At 37.6% G+C, this 18,969-nt stretch overlaps 2 long non-coding RNA genes across 2 annotated transcripts; both read left to right on the top strand.

Moving 5' to 3' along the window:
* Nucleotides 1-10,187: 10,187 nt before the first annotated feature.
* Nucleotides 10,188-18,222, top strand: LOC121050991. Its single transcript, XR_005804672.1, has 4 exons — nucleotides 10,188-10,246; nucleotides 10,618-10,658; nucleotides 17,823-17,984; nucleotides 18,091-18,222. It is a non-coding gene; the product is annotated as an uncharacterized LOC121050991 (long non-coding RNA).
* LOC112176196 lies at nucleotides 17,331-17,749 on the top strand. The gene is made up of 3 exons (XR_002926935.2): nucleotides 17,331-17,433; nucleotides 17,527-17,634; nucleotides 17,729-17,749. It is a non-coding gene; the product is annotated as an uncharacterized LOC112176196 (long non-coding RNA).
* Nucleotides 18,223-18,969: the final 747 nt, after the last annotated feature.

The raw sequence follows: 18,969 nt of genomic DNA, 5'->3' as shown, positions 1-18,969 counted from the left end.
CTAGATATACAAACGACTTTCTGACAACTAGCGAGAGAGTATTTAGTGCACCGATATACACTTGCTCCAACAAAAATGAACGGCTGGATATCAAATACAATTTTTAGTTATTAAAAAAATATTGCCTATAAGTATCAACAACTGAAATTTTCTGGATCTACTAATAATTTACTTGCACTGCCAACGCATAGAAAAATTTTTCCTAGCTAAGAAATAAAGAAAAAGTCGGTGTGAGTTAATTTTTTGGGGCCGTGACCACTTACCCAATTTCAGCTTAAAAATTGCCCACTTACTCCACTAGGAGTTTTTTAACCCCACTTACCCAATCTAACATCTTTTGACAATTTTGCCCCTATTATTAAATTTTCACTCTCTCCTCTCAGTCTCTCTCCCCCCTCCCCTCTTCGATCTATTTTCTCTCTCTCCCCCCTCACAGATCTCTCTCTCTCTCTCTCTCTCTCTCTCTCTCTCTCTCTCTCTCTCTCTCTCTCTCTCTCTCTCTCTCTCTCTCTCTCTCTCTCTCTCTCTCTCTCTCTCTCTCTCTGCGTCGAAATTAGGATTAGCGCTTTCTCTCTCCGGTGCGGCGGTGCGGCGGTGCTGCGTCGAACTCCGGATCACGCCTGAAGTTCTCTCTCCACCGGCGGGGCGGCCTCGAACTCCAGATCTTGCCTGAAGCTCTCTTTTCACCTCCGGTGCGGCGTCGAACTCCGGAATCACCCTGAAGCTCCAGTCGGAGCTATCAGAGTTTAACTAAGTCTAGATGCAGAGCGTCGACTGCAAGGCCGATAACAGGTTGGTGTAGACCACTGCTCTGCTTATGCTGCTCTTCGCAATTCCCTTCACTGCTTCTGCTATGGGTATCGAGCCTCACCCATCTTTAATCTGTCTTATAACTTGATTATTTGTCCATGGCAATTCCCTTCACTGCTTCTGCAATGGGTCTCGGGCCTCACCCATTGAAGTCGGAGAAGGGAGATCCGCAACCGTCGAAGTCAAAGATGGGAGGAGAAGAAGAAGTGGGTGCCCAGAGCATTTTCTGGGTGCCCGGACTTTTTTTTTTTTTTTTTTTCCGGCATCCTGAGTTTTTTTTTTTATTTTTTTGTTTTTTTCGGCAGTAGACACATTATTGGCCCCCAGTAGACTTTGATACGATGGACAGGGATCACTATAGTGTGGTGTTTTGATAAGTTACCTGTTGTTTTCTGTGTATTAAAGTCAAATTATCTGTGAATCCTACAAAATGGTGCATTTTTGGTGGTATATTGGGAGGCAGTAGAGACATTGGACTTTGTATTGGGGGGCAATAATATGCTTATTGGGAGGCACTAATATGATTATTGGGAGCCAATAATTTGATTATAAATTGATCAATTGTGCCTGTAGTGTATTCATTTTGGTTTTGCGAGTTCATACAATTCACTAGACGACAATAATAGGATTATTGGAGGCAATAATATGATTTTTGAGAGGCAGTAATATGATTATTGGGGGGGGCAATAATATGATTACTAGGGGGCAATAATATGGTTACTGGATATTATTAGGGACCGGTCGCGGGATTCCGGTCACCGGTCGTCAGATTCAGGTCACGGTCACCGGATTCCGGTCACCGTTCGCCGGATTCCGGTCACCGGTCGCCCGCGCCTTGCCACTGGTCACCGGAGGCCGGCAAGGTAGAGGATGACTTCTCCCTCTAAGTGAAAAAGAAGGAGAGGGCAAAAAAGTCTCAAAAAAAATAAAAAAGAATTAATTGTGTAAAGGGGAAATAATCCCTTAGAATGTTTTGGGTAAATGGGGTTAAAAAACAGTTTGTGGAGCAAGTGGGCAATTTTTAGCCTAAAATCGGATAAATGATCATTTCCCCTAATTTTTATATAATGTCTCTTTATATCATCGATATGTTTGCATCTTCAGAGTCTCGATATTTTCATTAATTTAGATAAGGGCAGGTACATACTAGTTTTACGAATTCAGGACTCTCAAGAGGCCTGAATAAGATCCTGCAATAAAGATAAAAGGATATATAGTTGGGTAGTGCAGAATATTTATATGACGTATGGAAAGTTGAAGTTTGCTTATATATAAGCTCTTGCAGCTCTAGTTATTCCCAAAATCATCATTAAGCCCGTCATACTTTCCTAGAGATCGAAAAACTAGCTAGAGGAGAAGAGAGAGTAACAGAAATGTCAAGGTCGTCATCAAGTCTCAATTTGCAGGTATCCGAAACAGCTCCACCCCGACTTCTTCGTTTGGAGCGGAGGCCTACTTTCGGGAAAAAGTTGGAAACCATCGAGGAGGAGAACGAGCAGGGAGGTCACAGCTACAATCGCAGCGAGAAGCAACCTTCATTTGGATCGACAAATAAGGCCGAATTCACCAAACATACTCCTGGTGTGGTGGCTCGTTGATCAAGCTAGTAACACTGCAAAATATATATGCATCACAAATGTTTGATTAAGGAGTTTGCAGTTGTCTGAAGGGTTAGCGGCGTCAAACATAATAAGAATTGTTGTTCTTAGATCATTACATGGATATGGTTCTGGTTAATTATACCATAATGCGTAAGGATTGTATAATATCTGGAAACAACAATTGGTTACCTCTTGAAAGACTATATGTATAATACAATATATTGGAGGAACTATATGACACGTATTTTCCTCATTCCAAGGAATTAATGTTGTTATGGATCATCTTCATTAATTATATCCTCATCATTGATATGTCGATCAGGCTTTCAGGGTGTTCTGCCGCCTTCATTTATCACTAAGTGCTTTAGGCTGGCCTGACTCAACAGTTTGGATGTTTTTGGGTACTTTGGGTCTATATATGGTATTTAATTGCTAATTTATTTGGATCATGATTTTTATGAGAGTTGGTAACTATCCAGAATGTAACTGTTGTATTTCGAGCGACTTATCGATGAGGAGTAGCTCCTATTTGTTTGCTAGGAAGTTTCATTATGTTGGTACCACAATTGCATGCAGGCTAATAAGAGACTAGTTAATTGTTTTTCCCTAAAAGACACGGAGTTGTTAGTTGCTCTATAAGAGCAACTCCAACAGCTTACCTATAATTTTTGTATTATAGAGAAGCAAAAGTCAAAGCTTTAGCTATTTTTTCTTCTCCAACTCCAACAGATTCCCTATTTTGCAGCAATCTCTAAAATCTCCATAATTCTTCCTTAAATTTTAGAGATTGCTGTAAATTTAGGGAATTTGGTTTTCTCTCTCTTCATTATCTCTAAAATAGGGATGGTTATAGGGACTCTATTGGAGTAAAAGAGGCTCATTATTCCCTAAAATAGAGTAAAATTAAAATATGGGGAAGCTGTTGGAGTTGCTCTAAGTTCTCTAAATATAGAGCTTAAAATATATTTGAAATGAGTTGCTGTCACGCCCCGAATTTTGAATAAAGGAAATTCAAATCCGAAATGCGATAACTCAACAATAGCCCAAATGCTTAGAATTTTTTTCATTTAAACTAAGCAACAAAATAAACTGAAACCGCAAATGTTAATACAGACTCAATCACTAGAGTCAAATATTACATTACCAAGTGTTTACATAAACTTGAAAGCACCAAAGTAAAATATAAAGCTCACTAAGAGCATATTACAACAGTAGTACAATAACAAAATAGGTTCTGAACATAATCCTGCTGCAACTACACGCCTCGATCTCAACTATGGTTGTCTTTACCTGTAAGAATAACCCCTACACCATCAAATAGTGCATTAGGTTGCAAACAACAAACCCGGTAAAACGACTCAAACACCGCATGCTTGACAATTTATCACTCATGAATAAATTAAAGCAATCTGAAACCAACTCCACAATTTAGTAGGAACCCAAGTCCCTCAATGGACAATAAAAGAAAGAAACCACCCAACACTCTTTTAAGAACGCGTACTCATGAGTCGCAAGTAACCTATGTGTTACCCCCATGACGTACAATGGCAGACAGACTAGAGCTCTAACTAGATTGTAACCAGTCACCCGGCCAAATGTTATGGTATCTGATATCTTGCCTCTGTCACCATTGTGACACCAGATCCGTAGACCGAAAATATTTAAAAAGTCTCACATAACTCAAAATGTGACACCAAAACTCAAATACTCTTTCAACACAATAAAATCAACAATTACATGATATATTGTATTCCCGCAAAGAGTAAATGCTTAAGACAATAACCTAAATAAAATCACAATCTATTATGCATATCACAATGCCACGCCATCAAGATATATATTTCATGTAAATACACACACACACACACACACGTAGTCATCCACTCAAGAATGTCACTAATACCAACTATAGTCCACAATCACAAAACTCAAGAAAAATTATTTTTATAATTAAAATCTCATTTTACTTACCTATGAACCGTAGCTGATCAAGTTCATATAATTTAAAACAAATATTTATTTTCAGAAAACAATTTCACAATTCAGCGATTAAACCAAACAATAATGTAACTTGGTTCATAAATAAACCACGTGAAATTTACTCACCTCTAAATCTTGCTGCGTCTTCTCTTACAGTCGAGATAAGCTACATAACATATGTACTCAGTCAATCACCTAAGTAAAATAAGGTCTCAACTTAGCACATGATTTAAAAATGAAAGTGGTTGTGGTTCAAGCCGAGCATTTGAACTCAAAACCGATGATTTCGTCAATCAAGAAAAAACATCCTTCGAGACCTCCCAAGATCTTCAAAAAACTTTTACGATCAATTTCTCATAATTATAAAACGATCCAACGGTCGGATCCTCACGGATCGCAAACCTAGAAAACCGAAATTACGTAAATCTAGCATGCTTCAATTCATCACAATATGACCTCATGATATATCGACAAGATCGTATCGACAAGCAAGTGACAGCTATGAAAACAAAACCCAAAAACCTGGTCGGACCCCCCCCTCCCCACGCGCCGCTGGCAGTGGCTAAGCGTGGGTTCCACGCGTTGCTGGCAACCCTAAAATTGGGTCAAGAAACCTATGCCAAAATGTTCATCTCAACATGTACAACAACTTTCACAACTAGCACAAAGTCTGAATCAAAGCCATTTGGCAGGAATTTACCTCGAAAAATCCAAGAATCGGAGAAACCCCAGAATTTCAAATCCAAAATTCGACCTCCACACTTCAAATCGTTGCAAGCCTCTTGGAGGGAAGTATCTACGTCACTTGGGCTTCAAAAGCACCCAAAAATCATCGCCAGAGGTGGCTGGAATTGAGAGTTCCTATGGTGTCCCGACGCAGCGCCACCACCAAGCTTCTCCTCCTTGCTGCACCTTCCACAACCCAAATCGTGCAACAAGGCCACCCCAGACTTGGAGAGGGACGAGAGATGAAGAGATTGGGGCCGGTGGCACTGCCAACTATCACAACCCAAATTTTGAATAAAGGAATTTAAATCCAAAACCCGAAAACCCAACAAGCACAAGAAGAATAAACATAAATTTTTTCTTTCAAACTAAATAAACCAAGCTTACAATGTCAATAAAACAAATTGAACTCACAACTATCAATATCGACTCGTTCTCTACAGTCACATATCACATCACCAAGTTTTTACAAATTAAACCGAACGACAATTCATTAAGTAACACACCTACCACACTCACTATATAGCGGAAGACTAAAACTAAAAGTACCCTACTACATCCAAGCTACGACAGCAACAAAACCTTAGTTTTGATGACGATTACTCTGACCTGCAAAATAACCCCTACACCGTGGAACACTGCACCGGGTTGAAACAATAAACCCGATAAGTTTTTAGAAGCTCGTGTGAGTAAACCCAAATTAATTAACACAACCCACATGAATAATAATTCTTCAGTTCAAGGATAAATCAAAACAATCATATCAACACCATCACTTTAATAGCAATCCAAATCTCACATAGAAACTAAAAAAAGAACACCAGAAACATTCTTTGAAAACTACTTACTCATGATGCAGTAACACAGTTACCATCATGACAGTACACTTACAACAAGCTACGTACTCATGATGCAGTAATCACAGTTACCACCATGATGGTACTTTTACAACAGACTGCTTACAACATACTACATACTCATGATGCAGTAATCATAGTTACCACTATGACGGTATGCTTACAACAGACTACGTACTCATGATGCAATAACACAGTTACCACCATGACGGTACGCTAGCAACAGATTAGAGCTCTAACTGAATCGTTGCCTGTCACCTCGGCCAAGGTTCAAGCATCCGATATATTGCACTCAGGTTACCACTGTAACCTTCGAACTTTGAACCATTTGGCCCTTACAACAAGACATTTAAAGAAATCCCACATGACTCACAAATGTCACACCACAACTCCAAATCACTCTTTCAACAATATAAATCATCAAATATATTTCTGGCATAAGTAAATGTTCAATTCAAAATATGAATAAAATCACCAAAATTATACATATCACAATGCCACACCATCCAGATATATATATTTCACATAAATATATATATATATATACGTAGTCATCCACTCAGGGATGCCTACTAATACCAACTATAGTTCACATGCACCAAAGTTGAGAAATTCATTTTTATAATTAAAATCTTATTTTTTTCATACCTGTGAACCGCAGTCCTATGAACCGTAGTTGATCGAGTTCATATCATTTAAAACAAATATTCGTTATAGAAAACGATTCACAATTTATCAATTAATTCAGAAAAATAAGTAAGTCCTTTCGTAAATGAACCACGTGAGATTTACTCACCTCTAAATCTCGCTGCGTCTTCACTAACAGCCAAAATAAATTACCTGACGTACTGTCAATCACCTAAAGAAAGAACAGCCTCGATTCAGTACACGAATCACCAAAAAAATTAAATTCCGAAGCTCCTGAAACAATCCAAAAATCTGAAAGTGACTCCAATCGAGGCTAAACATCATCCAAGACCACCCAAAGTCTCCACAACACTTCTACGGTTAATGTATCAAAACCACAAGTCGATTGGACAGCGATTCCTCACGGATTGAAAACCGATTGAACCGAAAACCCTAAAAAACCCTAACACGCTCATATATACACTATGCCAATAATGTCTTCAGACGACAGAATTTTTGTTTTCTGTTGTCTGAATAGCATAAGAATCCATACTATTTCAGTTTTTTCATTTTTTTAGTAAGTTAGAAAATTAAGACGACAGATATCTGTCGTCTGAAAGAACTGATAAATTCGCACGAAAAAGTGGAAAATTAGGACAACATTCATATGTTGTTTGAGTAAACGGGAAACAAGTGGAAAATTAGGACAACATTCATATGTTGTCTGAGTAAACGGGAAACAAACCCTAATTAATCTAAAGTATTCCCTCGCTCCCTCTTGGCTATAACTTGGGCTTTTCGGCCCACGTACTCATTTTGCTAGCTAGGACCTTTCCCTTAGATGAAAAAAAAAAAAAAACCAACCCTAGATCTAAAAACACAATTGCGACACCTCTCACTCTTAGTCAATCTCTCCCTCGCACGCTCTCACTCTCATGAACCTCAATCCCTCAATCCCTTTCACCCTCTCAAGCTGAAAGACACTCTCATCCTCCTGCGATTCCAGCAAAGCAAGTTTGGGTATGGAAGTTTTGGGTATAGAAGTTTGGGTAAAGTAAGTTTGGGTAAGCGATTTCGGCAAATTAGCTTTGGGTATACAAGTTTTCTGAAACCCGTCTCTCAACAAGAACACAGTGTGACCAAATTTGCTTCACTTGCCCAGTTTTAAGGTTTGAATCATATGAACTCTTATTGTCAGTTCACTCTTTTGATTGTTGATGTTCTGGAGAGACAAAGCACCTAGCCTTTAATTGTGGCTTGATAATTATTGCCTCTAAACTCCGATGTTGTTTTCAATTTGATACTTTTGGACTGAAGGCACGCAAAAGCTTCTTCTTTTCATTTACAAAGAAACAAAGCTTGCTTTCATTAATTTTATTTCTTTTCTTTTGTTGGAACCCTCCAGACCACAAGGTTGAACCTTTTGTCTTGTTCACCTTGGTTAGGTTTGATTAAGACTAGAAAGCCACCGCCAAATTTATTTCTTTAATCTTCAAGCCTTTCAACTTGTTCTGTTGGCTTCTGCCAACACTTTAATTCTTTATGTTTTTGACAAACGCATGACTGACAGAGCTTTCATGTAACGCAGGAACCATCTCCAAGCACCTCTTGAGTATACAAGTTCGGGTTATTGCTTGGTCGGTCGCACTCTGCAATTTTCGGCTTATCTTTTTATCCCTCTTGCCTTGTAAGTTCTTCTTTGTTTTTAATTTCATCAAGTCTTGATGGGTTCTCTGATATGATAGGTTCTTTGTATTTAATTGCATCTGGATCTGAATATTGTCTCCATTTGAGTTCTTATGGGTTCGATTATTGTGGATTTTGTTTGAAGTTGCAGTCTTTGGATGGAAATTGGGGGTTTTTAGTTGTTTTGCTTTTTAGTGACATTGGGTTTTTGGATTTGGTTTGTTTGATCTTCTGTTGTGGAAATTGAGAATATGGGTTTGCTTTTTTGCTTCATTGTTCATGCTTTCAGTGATAAGGGTGTTAATTTGTTTATTATTGTTTGTTTGTTTGATATGCAATTGGTGGTGGCAAATTTTGAAGGTATCAAACTATATATTGACTTCTTCATCTGAGTTGTTAGTTCAACATACATTAATGAGTGATTTGGACTATTTCATGGAGTGTCAAATATGGCATCAAGGTCTCAGTCCTGACTTCATTTTCTGGAAATATCAATTTCTTTTTTCTAAAATAGACTCTTGATTTTGAAGATCCGAGGAAGAGTTATTACTGCGTTGGTTTTGCTTTTGAGTTATTCTGTCCATTAATCTCTGTTAATAGATTGTGTTCAATGAGAAATCTACAAAAGACATTAATATAAAAAATGCCTCCTTTTACGGTACTTGTTCTCTTTTTCCCCTTCAAACCTTTAATTTCACTTGCTTTTGGTTTGCTGTTTGTTGGTGATTTTAGGCTGCGAAAAGGTTTCTGCAGTAGCTTGAAGCTCTGGAGTGATCCCTATAGGAAAATTCTTTTGGTGGTATCTAAATCCACAAGACTACAAGGTAATGCCTGAGGAATATAAACTATTCAATTACACATAATATTTTAATGTAACGTTTGTGTGAAAATGTTACAGTTTCAGGCTCATCTAGTTTCTTGCATTATTGAATGGAATTGATTTGATTTACAACATTACTAGTATTCCTTCTTCAAGGTACAATACATATGTAGTGGATGGAACAAAATTAATCAGTTAAAACTTAAAACTGTTGAATATAACTATGTCTGTAAACTTAGCTAGTATTCTTGATAAAATTCTTTTGTCTGATAATTTTATGTATAACATAGATATTCATTTGCTTTTCAAAAGTATTATCCTGTTTTGAAACATTGTGTCCAGCGTTCTTTCTGTTTTGATTTTTAATTAATTAATTTATCTTAATTAATTCATTATTGAGTCTTTAGAATATGGCAACAGGCATTGGATTGAGATACTACAACTACGAATAGTTAGGAGTTTTGAGTATTGGTACCCTTATACATTTGACTTTTGGAAACCTACTACAAATTTCTTTTTATCGTTATTGATTTTGGTCCTAAGATCAATAACATACACTCAAGTTTCTTGCAATTGTGAAACAAATGCAATACCAATACGAATTTATTGATCATGATAATTTATGCAGAATTTGTCTTTGAGAACAACAAGCTTCTACAGTCCATTTATAAGTGATAGATTATAATATTTAGGTACAGTTTATTTTCTAATGTATGTTTGAATATATGTCAATGCATTCTAAGATTTCTAAACTGCATCCTTCTTACTATTAAGTTAGTGTTGATGCAACTTTATTTCGCATCTTTTACATTCACTAATTGCTCTTTTTTTTTTTTTCTTTTAAATTGTTTCTTCTTATCATGTGCAGAGACCTAATAAACAAGAACCCATCTCTAACACAAGACACAGTTCCACAAGTGATAGAGTAGACAAAAGGTATGAGTATCCTAATCACTTGTAGTCCATAAATTGCTGATCCAAGAATTCATGGATAGGTGCTAACTTTTTTTGGAATTCTGTAGAAACTGCCTTGCAGCACAGCTCTCTTCTTTCGATATCATTGTTGTTGTTGTTGCTGTAGTGAAAGGTTGGAGTACTGGGAGTGGTGATTAGCTAGGCTGTGACTTGAGCAAATTAAGGTAAGCAGTAATCTTCTGGTATGTTTTACGTGAATAGCATAGTTGGTTTAGCTAATTGGTATGTTGATGAATTTAGTTGGTTGTTTGTATCTGTTTATATGCATGTGGTGACCTAGTTTGAAGATGCTATGATGATGCTAAATTTAGCTCCTAGCTGTTGAATATGTGTGTGTATATGGAAAAATGATGGATGGTATAGAATTGAATTATGTTGATCCTAAGTGATAGTTTAACCAATTGGTATGTTTATGAATGAAGTTGGTTCTATGTACCTATATACATATACATTATATATTGATGTATTGAGTTCAGTGCTCTATGATCCTAGGTCGTAGTTTAGTTCCTAATTGTTGTTTTTGTGTATGTATAAGATGGAAAAAGGATGGATGCATGCTGATAGGAGATCGTTGAGGTTTCAAATAGGGTTTGAGGATTTTCTTAAGTTTGCTTCAGTGATTGCTGCCGACAAATCAAATATCTGCTGTCCTTGTTTGAAGTGTTGTAACACTAATGGATTTTCCATTGGAGTTATTAAGGACCATGTATTTTTTAATGGCATTATGACTAGTTATAAGAATTGGAAATGGCATGGAGAACCTTCTGTCAAGAATACCGATAGAGTAGGTGAATCTGAAACAGTAGATATGAATTGTAACCAAGATATGGGGGAAAGTGAAGATGAGGAGATATCTAGTGACTCGAATGAGTTTCTAAGGTTTGTGGAAGATAGAGATAAACCTTTGTACCTCGGTTGTACAAAGACAACAAAGCTGAACTATCTTATTCAAACGTTCAACTTGAAAGCAAAACACGGAATGAGTGATGCTTGTTATTCTGACATGCTAGTCATGATTGGCATGTTGCTTCCCGAAGGGAATGAGGTACCCGGTTCTCTATATGAGGCTAAAAAAACACTTGCAGCATTAGGGATGGAATATGAAAAGATTCATGCTTGTCCAAATGACTGCATGTTGTATAGAGGGCAGCATTCTGAAGCTACAAGCTGCCTGATCTGTGAAGAATCACGATGGAAACTGGGAAGGGATAAAGTTGAGAAGGAAAGGGTGCCTGGGAAGGTATTGTGGTACTTCCCACCAATCCCAAGATTCAAAAGGATGTTCCAATCAACGAAGACAGCAAAGGACTTGACTTGGCATGTTGAGAATAGGAAAAAAGATAGCATGATGCGGCATCCATCAGATTCACCGACCTGGAAATTGGTCGACACAAAGTGGCCATAATTTGGTAGAGAAGCTAGGAACCTTCGTTTAGCCCTTTCCTCAGATGGCTTTAATCCCCATAGTTCTTTAAGTAGTCGGTACTCTTGCTGGCCGATTATCCTCATTACGTATAACCTTCCTCCATGGTTATGCATGAAGAGGAAGCACATGATGTTAACATTGTTAATATCTGGACCGAAACAGCCTGGAAATGATATTGACGTGTATTTACAGCCATTAATAGATAATTTGAAACAATTGTGGCAGGGAGTTGAAGGTGTGTACGACGCTGTAAGAGAAGAGTCATTTACACTCAAGGCAGTCCTACTTTGGACTATTAATGATTTTCCTGCATATGGGAACCTCTCGGGCAGCATTATCAAAGGATATAATGCTTGTCCTATTTGTGTCGACGAAACCCGACCATATAGGTTGAAACATAGTAAGAAAATGGCATTTATGAGGCATCGCCGTTTTTTGCCGAGACATCATCCATATCGCAAGCAAGCTGCTGCCTTCGACAATACCATAGAGGAAGATGTTGCCCCTTCACCATTAAGTGGAGAGGAAGTGTTGTCAAGAGTTGAATGTTTAAACATAAGGTTTGGGAAAAAAAAACCCTTCTGCCCCTTACAAGGGTGCTGAAGAGACTAGACCTTGCTGGAAAAAGAAATCAGTTTTCTTTGAACTTGATTACTGGAAACATCTTCCAATACGACATATTCTTGATGTGATGCACATTGAGAAGAATTGCTGCAATGCTATAATTGGCACCCTCTTGAACATTCCCGGGAAGACAAAGGATGAAGCTGCTTCTCGTTTGGACATGGTTGATATGGGCATCAGAACTGATTTGAAGCCTACACCTGGTCCAAAAAAGGCCAAGTTACCTTTAGGTAGTTGGAACTTGCGGGCAGAAGAGAAGAAAATAATGTGCAATTCATTTTTTGGTATGACGGTTCCTGTGCGTTTCTCTTCAAATGTGAGGAATCTGGTCTCGATGGAAGATTTAAGACTGGTTGGTCTTAAATCACATGATTGTCATACGGTGATTCAGTTTCTTCTCCCAATTGCAATAGGATCAGTTTTAGAAAAGCCGGTTAGGTATGCAATTATTCGGTTTTGTCTATTCTTTAAGGCAATTTGTAGTAAAGTCATAGATGTTTCAAGACTTAAACAAATGCAAGCAGATTTGGTTGATATAGTTTGTTTGCTGGAAGAGTTCTTCCCACCTTCCTTTTTCGACGTAATGATTCATTTAACAGTTCATCTTGTTAGAGAAGTTGATTGGTGAGGTCTAGTATTTTTCCGATGGATGTACCCCTTTGAGAGGTACATGAAAGTGTTCAAAGGGTATGTGCGAAATCGACAATTTCCTGAGAGGTGTATTGCTGAGAATTACATTGTTGAAGAAGCTATAGAGTTTTGTTCAGATCGTATCTTTGAAGAAGATGCTACCACTGTGGGAATTCCCTCTACAACCGAACCTGAACACTACAAACAATGCAAACCATTATCAGGCGCAACCATGGTAGTAGTTTATGGAAAGGAGTTGATGCTAGCACACCTTTGTGTATTACGAAATACTGAAAATGATCAGCCATACTTCATGTAAGTGTTTTCAACACTAGCTATCGTTTTTTTAGTTTTGTCATTTTAATACCTACAATCATTTATGCATTTAATTAATCTTGCTGATTGGTTATCTTGTTCTTCTACTTAGGGAGCATATGCAATTGTTAGAGTTAACGTTCCCTAGATTCAAGAAGAACCATAAGTGGATGAGAGAAAAACAGAACAAGACATTTGGGGACTGGTTAAAGGAGAGGGTAAGTTCATTTTGCACCCGTAATGGTGTAAGTGTACTTTTTAGTTTGCAAATGGAATGAGGTTTCCGGACAATGATGTTTCCGAATCCATTTTATAGATTGCAAATCAAATGAGGTTTCCAGACAATGATGTTTCGAAAACAAAAAGGTGGATGGCTGGTGGCCCAAAAAATGAAGTGCCATGTTTTGCTTCATACCATGTCAATGGAGTTGACTTCAACACCAAAGACCGGGACAGGATTCGAACAGTTCAGAATAGTGGAGTTTTTTTGGTTGCCGATGCAATGCAAGTTGCAAGTGCCAAGGATCCAAACCCAAGGACTAATGATATGGACTTCTATGGTGTTATAAAAAGTATATGGGAGGTAGACTACTATAAGTTTAGGATACCAGTGTTCAAATGTGATTGGGTAGAGAGTACTAGGGGCGTAAAAGTAGACGAACTGGGATTTACTTTAGTGAAACTGAATAGGATAGGCCATGTGAATGACCCTTTTGTTTTAGCTACACACGTTAAGCAGATTTTCTATATTGAAGATCCCATCGATGTCGAATGGTCAGTTGTTGTGATGTGCCCAGATAAAGACTACTATGGGGTTGATGATGAAGAGGAGTTGCATGACATAGAAGTAGAAGAAAGTCCATTTGTTCCCACAATGCCATCAGTTGATACCTTTGATGATGTAGATGGTCATCAGCCTAGCATACATATGCGAGATGGCGATGAGGGAATATGGGTTGAAAATGAAAGCTTGCCTCATGATTAATGGGAATAGGTAGCTCATAGGGTTATCATGTTTTTTATATTTATGCTTATTAGGGTTTAGGGTTTATTTCCAGAATTGTTGCTTTTAGCTGTTAAAGTTATAAGGTGATGAAATATATTTGACATAATCATTTATCTATATTACCTCAATGTGCTTTTTCATAATATATCAGCCATTAATTATCATGTAGCTGACCAGATTTGCTTATACATTTCAGATCATGGCACCAAAGAATAGAGCAGCAGCTGCTAAAGCTATCGCTTTAAGAATGAAAGCTTTGCAAATGAAGAGGGCTAAACCTAAGGATATAGAGCCAACAACTTCACCATTGAAAACGTATGTGTCTAAGAAGAAGTCTGCATCTCTAAATAAGAAGGATGTGTCCCAAAAGAAGAGGACTTTGTCACCAAAGAATAAGGCTGGATCCCCAAAGAAGAGGACTTTGTCGCCAACGAAAAAGGCTGCATCCCAAAAGAAGAAAGGCACATCCTGTTCTAGTGCTCGATCTATGAAGGATGTGTCAAGCAGTAAATCTAGAAAGATTGTTAAGTCCACTAAGAGAGTACAGAGAGCAGCAGCTAGTAATGAGGAAGATATCAACGTAACAGGTGGTTTGAGGCTGCTAAAGCGAGGAATGGTGACAATGAGTCACATTACAAGACGGCTGATCAGAGGGAAGCGGCTAACTGTGGAGATTAATGATAAAGGGGAACCAATTGGTAAGGCTGCAAAAGAAATGCAATCTTACATTGGGGTCTTAGCACGTATAAAGATCCCCATTATCACTGGTGATTGGAGAGAAGTGGACCCGGATGAAAAACAGAAAATATGGGAATTGATTGAGGTATTTATATTATCCCTTAAACTAACCTTATAGCTTTGAGTTTCACTAGTTTTATATGTAAACTAACCTTACTGCTTCTGTTTTAATGCAGGAGGCATTTGTGATTCCTAAAGAATGTAGGAAATTGGTGATATCCTCCGCTGTAAACAAATGGCTGGAGTTCAAAAGCAAACTGACTAACAAGTACATTATACCTTTTATCGATACACCTGAGCTATTGGAAAATCCTCCAGATGACTATCGATGCATTAACAAGGAACATTGGGAACAATTTGTTGCTGAAGGATTTCTGATGCATTTCAGGTTTGTGAACTCTTACAAACTAAGTCCATCTGTTGGTTTTAGTTTAGCTATGTTGAATAAGTTGATTCCAATTTTGTTCCTAATCATTTTCTTTGTAGGAGCTGCATGAAGCCCAAATAGAAAAAAGAAAGGAAAACAAGTATCCTCACCGTATGGCGCGTAAAGGATATGCTAATTTACAAGAAGAATTGGTTAGTTCTTGGTTCATAACATAAATTTGCTAGGTATAGCGTGATGTTGTTCAACTCCTAATATGTTTCTCATGTGTCATAGTCTATGACAATTCCGATAGAGGAACTCGATCGTGCAACAATGTGGGTGAAAGCACGGCAAGACAAGAATGGTAACTTCAAAGCAGTTGAGGTGCAGGAGAAGGCCAATAAAATTGTAAGTCATTTTATGGTACTTTGATGGATGATATTGGTATTGTACAAGAATTACATCCTGAATCATGTGTGTTTATATATTTTTGTCAGCAAAAGTTAAAGCAGAAAGAGTCTGATGGATCGATTACCACACAAGGTTTTGATGATGTGCTCACTTTGGCGTTGGGGAGACCCGAGCATCTTGGTAGGTACGAGGAGTTGGAGGTTATATCAAACCAGCTTCATTCTTTGACCTGCCTAAACGGCGAAAGAAAAGTGTTGAAGAGACAGTGCGGAAAAGTGTGAAGCTGATATTGGAGGAAGAGAAGGAAACCATCCTTGAAAATGAAAGAGCTTTATGGCAGCAGGAGAGAGAAAGAGCGGTTGCTGAGGAGCGTGCCTATTGGGCAGCCAAGTTTGCAGAATTGGCGGCAAAGATTGATGGAAAGAAGCTGCCATTACAGTCACCAAAACTAGTCACACCCCTTCAAGATCCTGGTTCAGGACAAGGGAGTTGTTCCCAAAATGCTGCGAAAGTTATGCAGAATAATCCGGACGGTGAGCTCAATGCAGTGAAGAAGAGGTTGGTTTTAAATGATGATGCAGCTGGACTGTTAGTTGAAGAGAACCATGAAGTTCCAGAAGGGAACCACAAAGTAACGGCAATAATCGAGGAGGAGGTTAGAGACATCATGGCTCCCAAAACTTCAGCAAATGATGATTTGGTAACACCATTATTCTCTTCATTTATCTCTTTTCTCATTTCCTATAGTTTGCAGCTTTAGTGGAACTATTAATGAAACTAAAATATATGAACTAATTGTTTATTTTCATTATTTGTCTTAGGAGACGACTGCTGCGGTCCATGAGTGTGAACTGGCAGTAGATAGGGTGGACAACATTGTTGCTATTGGAACAATTATTCAAGTGAATGTTGCATCGAGTGATCAGCTGATACATGGTGTTCCATTGGGAAAGGAAAATATGCGCGTCTCAATTGTTCGAGCCATTGTTGATGATGCCCTGTTACCTATTCCAGTGAAGGATGAGATTGTCACTGTCAGCGATGCTATTGGTACTTGTGTTGCCTGGCTAAGAAACCTGGTTGTTATCCCTGGAGAAAAGGCACCCCCTAAAGCCATTGAGCAGAAGGTAATCAATCAGTCTTATGTTTAGCTAGTTTGAAAATGGTTTTGTTCAATATGCAATTTTGTTTATGTACTATTGCAATATGTTAATCTGGGAAATGTTGATAACATGTAGTCTTATTGGTTTACACAACTAGAAAAAAAAATCGTGCTAATACCAAGAAGAGAATGAGAGATGTATTTGATGACAATGAAGACCTTGAAAACTTGCCACCGAATTTGCCAACGACATTAAAGGATTTGTGCATGTGGGGGAACAATTTCCTTAGAGACGGGGTCACCATCCACACAACATTTGCTGCAGACCTTTTCGGCCGTTCAAAGAAAGTCTGTCTGTTTAGAAATGATCTCTATACCATGGCCAACAAGCTAGAAGTATCAAATCATGTACTTGTGTTTTACATGAGGTAAGGAATTATTAAAGCAAGTTGGGTGCATATAGTCAATAATACATTATATGATTGAATTTTGATTGGCATGTATCACTGTTTCTTTTGAAGTACTTTTAATAGTTTCATATTCCAAAATAATTTGTAGCTACCTTCATGAAGTCTTGAAGAAGTGTAAGATGGTGGATATGGTTGCCTTTGTCGATCCTGATTAGACTAGTACACTTGGGTGTGGAAATCCCACTGAAAGGGCTCGGTCTTTGTCAGATCGCTATAGGCAAGGGAGGTTAGGGCAAATCTTTGTGGTTCCACATAACTCAGGGTACGTAAAAATTAAAGCATCTGGTCTGCCAAGTTATATTGTTAATGGTAATTAACAGATTTTATTTTATTTTTTTATAATGTTATCCCATAGTGCTCATTGGATGTTGACGGTTGTGAACCCAAATGAAGAAGTCGTGCACTTCATGGATCCACTTAAAAGGCGACTCGATACTGGGGAATGGAAATCTATTGTCAACAAGTAAGTGTCTGATATTGTACTATAGTGATTGATCAGTTGGTGTTACTTGTTCATGTACTGGACTTGTTTACTAATTATCATTTTCTGTTTGAAGCTCCATTAAAATCTATAATGCTCACAAGAATCGAAAAGGAAGGAAAGTAATTCAATGGAAAAATTTTGCTGTGAGTCAGTTGAACTTTTTGTAGTGGTTAGTTTTATGTACTTCATTGTATATTTCACCTTCGATTACCTTAATTCTTTATTTTCAGGGTATTCCGGAGCAAAAAAATGACAAGACTTGTGGATATTTCATTATGCGTTACATGAAAGAAATTGTGGAGGACAAGAACTTGGATTTTAGTGTTAAGGTAAAATTAATCAACTGCTTACCTATGGACTTTATTGTTTAATGATATAGTGCATGCTCTGTGCATATAACTTTCATATTTAATTTGCTGCATTTCCTTATTGCAGTGGGGAACGAGGTCAAATTTGGTTTACACAGACAAGGATATTATTGAGATCCGAGCGGAATGGGCTAAGCATGTTTTGAAGTTCCCAGAAAATTAAGTATCAGCCTATATATCTGCTTTTGTTTCTGGTAGCTTGATAACTTGCAGTAGTACTGTCTAGGAACTGCTTTTGTGCATTTTGACAGAACTGATGGAAAGTGTTGAACAATATAATGCATGCAGTTGCTGTAACTACTATATGGATGCTACTAGGTTTTTGTTTTAGTTAGATTAGGATCCATGCAACAATGGCAAGGGTTAATGTAAAGGCTAGCATGCTAGCTAGTTTAATTAGTATTATGCTACTGATGGGAATGTATTTTGGTGTGTTAATTGATGCAATGAGGAATTTGCAGATTTCTGATCTTATAATATGCTTTTTTGATGACTAGTGTACATAATGATGTTTACTATATGCTTCAAATCCAACAAAATGCAGGCTTATGATATGTTGTATCATAAATACAGTAACAACATAAAAGAATATCTCTCTGTTGTTCCTTCATACTTGTAACAACAGAAAACTAAAGTTTATTTCACTATCAAACAACAGAAAACTAAAGTTTATTTCACTATCAAACTACAGAAAACTGAAGTTTAATTCATTATCAAACAACAGAAAACTGAAGTTTAATTCATTATCAAACAACAGAATACTTTTACCAGACAACAGAAAACTGAAGTTCAATTCACTATCAAACAATAGAAATACTTCTAACATACAACATAAAACTGAAGTTCAATTCATTATCAAACAATAGAAGTTCTTCAAACAAACAACAAAAACGCATAGTTCATTTAATTATTACACAACAGAAGAATGTGTTTTCGACCTCAATCA

Source organism: Rosa chinensis, chromosome 1, assembly GCF_002994745.2.
Source record: "Rosa chinensis cultivar Old Blush chromosome 1, RchiOBHm-V2, whole genome shotgun sequence".
Lineage (NCBI taxonomy): Eukaryota > Viridiplantae > Streptophyta > Magnoliopsida > Rosales > Rosaceae > Rosa > Rosa chinensis.
The sequence above is the reverse complement of the archived record's forward strand: the minus strand, read 5'-3'. Positions and strand labels throughout refer to the sequence as shown.